The sequence below is a fragment of the Pyxicephalus adspersus genome, unplaced genomic scaffold, assembly GCF_032062135.1.
Source record: "Pyxicephalus adspersus unplaced genomic scaffold, UCB_Pads_2.0 Sca495, whole genome shotgun sequence".
Lineage (NCBI taxonomy): Eukaryota > Metazoa > Chordata > Amphibia > Anura > Pyxicephalidae > Pyxicephalus > Pyxicephalus adspersus.
This window is the reverse complement of record NW_027317502.1, coordinates 1-2754: the sequence shown is the minus strand read 5'-3', so window position 1 is coordinate 2754 and position 2754 is coordinate 1. Positions and strand designations below refer to the sequence as shown.

Here is a 2754-nt window from a genome sequence, read left to right as displayed (position 1 = left end):
AACCCTAAGCTTACAACCCCAGCCACCCCGTTGTCCTAAACATGTCCCCCCACACCACCCCAGCCCACCCCCTCTTTAAACACTCACCACCCCTCCCCACTGTAGTTTGCACCCCAACTCCTCCCCTTTCCCCTCCACCCCGCAGCTTGCCCCCTTTCCCCATTCCTTACCCGGGGTTTGCTGGTTTCGGCAAACATACTCTTGACAAACATGGCACCCAAAGCAAAGCCAAGATTGATATCGGTGTCCCCAATGCAGAACTTCCAGCGCGGGGTGCAGGTCTGTGAAACAAAAAGACAAGGAGAAGTGACAACCACGGTGACACAATCGTCAGATCTGATCTGTGGGTGCACAGCCACTATACCCACCCATACCACGAGCTCCCCCCCCCATTATTCTCCTGTCACCCCCCCACATAAGAGGAGTGTCACATCCACTAAACAGCTCTGTGTAGTAATCACTGAGGACAGCAGGGGGCACCATTTCATGGAAAGCAATGCACAGCTCAGCACACAGGAGGAAGATTCGTCAATGGGCAGATCAATCCACAGGGACTTTACTTATTTATATATTTATTTGTATTTATTCATTTATTTATATATATATTTATTTATTTTGTAACTTTGGCCATAGTTTCCCCAGGAGGAGTCATTGGCATTTACAGACTGCTTTATCCTCCACAATCACAGCACACAGTGGCCGCAATTTACTGTTCCAAACCAGCGCTAAGTGAACTGGGGGAGAGGGGTTAATGGGTTAATTTTTGGCTCAGGTGTCACCCCAGGGTTCTCCATTAGCCACAGCCATCATTTCTCAGAAGTATATGTTGTGCAGACTTCCTGCCACCTGTTGAAGCCGCTTCCTATTTCTGTAAAATGAAACCATGTGACTTTCCGGACACGGATGATTTGTAGGGCTCAGTCCACACGTCTGTGACCCGGGGGCGGGACCAGAACCAGCCACTTCCTGTACACAGGAACCGCCACGTCCTGCCGTGGGAGAGATCTGAGCCCAGCTATAAGACGACATGCCAGGATTTCTGGTCTTACCTCGCTGGGTTGTCCTCCCACAAACAGGTGGCAGAAGAGCTGATTGGCCGGTCCCCGGGGATTTCGTGACACAAATGCGAATTGTAGATCTTCGGGCCTGCAGGTTGTGTACTGAATGCGTCGCAGGGCATGCGCCATAAGCAGCGTCTGGGGGAGGACAATGGGGGGCAAATATAAACCTGGCAGAGGATCCAACCCTCCCACTTTATACCCGGGGTCCCCGGGGACAATCGCAGGGTATTTACCTCTCCTTCAGCGTCGTACATCTTCACTCCCTGGAGGCAGAATTTTAGGATGACGGCTCTGCGGCGGGGGCAGTCCTGTGGGGGCAGATGGCAGAGTTACCCCAGGAATGTACAGACCTGGCAGAGTCACACCGGGTGGAGGGGCGGTGGGGGGGAGCAATAATTCTGAATAACATGAAACCTGAGCTCCCCTTTAGGAATTCCAAAACTGCCCAAATAGAAGTGACCCCATTGCTCTGCCCACTGGGGGCGCCATACAGTGGGGTGGGGGAGCAGTGTAGGGGTGCCCCCTAATCTCTGCCTGCTGGGGGAATTAAAGACAGTGAGAGGGTGAACGGAGTGCAATGTGGGAGATTCTCATTAATGGGGAATGTTATCTGAGAACCTGGATTGGGGCAATGGGCACTGCCTGCCCCACCCCCAATATTCCTGGCAGGTGGGCATTATGATGGGGAGGGGCAAATTGGGTCTGTGCACAAGGGTCCCAGACCCTCCCCCAGAGGGGCCCCAAATTAGTTTTGCACAGAGGCCCACTGTTGGCTATGTCTGCCACTGAACGATGGGGACCCAATCAGAGTGTGGGGGTTATTACCCCCCCCCGCAGTTTATACCCATTCTGATGCCACAATAGCAAGGGGGGAGGGGGCGGCACAAATCACCGACCTTCAGAAATCTCATCTGCTCCTCTATGATCCAAACTCTTCTCCTGGAATCGGCTTCCTTCACCGGGAACGAGCCCACATACTGCAGAGAGAGGGGGAGGGGTCATCCAAGGGGGGACAGGTGAGAGGGGGTGGGGCTTACATGAATATAGGGCCCTCACCTGTGCATAACTCTGGAATGAACATAGACCCCCCCAGCCTTTCCTCTATAACACCACACTGCCTAATAATATGTTGAGACAAACATCTGTCCTAATTGCATTTATTAAAATAATGTACCTCTTCCGACTGACATACAAATTTAACTTAAGAACAAACTTACCCGTCCTTATTACGTATGTAACCTGGGACTGCTTGTATACATTTTATTTAGCTTTGGTGTAATTTAATATACAATAGTTGAGGTTTGGGGTCTATTTGCAAATTTTACACTCATTGCACAATCGTTTTAAAATCGATTTGCGGTGAGGTTTTATGGACCCAATATACAAGCAGTTACTGTATAACCTTATCCATTTTCAAATCAGTCACATATTAATCTATGGTTTCACTTTCTTTACAGATTTCTAAGAACTTTTTAACATATTGTGTACTTTACTGTACATCCTGCGTGACCAAGACACCTCAATTCACCTGGTACTCTATAAAACTGTCTGCTTGTGAATGTGACCCCCCCATGTCCCCGGCAGTGACATTATTACATTTCCTGTGTATTATTTTTTTGCACAGTGAGGAGATTTTTGGGATTTGGACCCCCCGGCCCCCCTGAAGCCATATTGCTTTATAATCAGAGATATT

General features: G+C 49.7%; 1 long non-coding RNA gene across 1 annotated transcript; it reads right to left on the bottom strand.

The window, feature by feature from the left end:
- Nucleotides 1–1054: 1054 nt before the first annotated feature.
- LOC140345071 (uncharacterized) lies at nt 1055–2041 on the bottom strand. The gene is made up of 3 exons (XR_011923747.1): nt 1958–2041; nt 1295–1369; nt 1055–1196 (listed from the first exon to the last, which is right to left on the bottom strand). It is a non-coding gene; the product is annotated as an uncharacterized lncRNA (long non-coding RNA).
- Nucleotides 2042–2754: the final 713 nt, after the last annotated feature.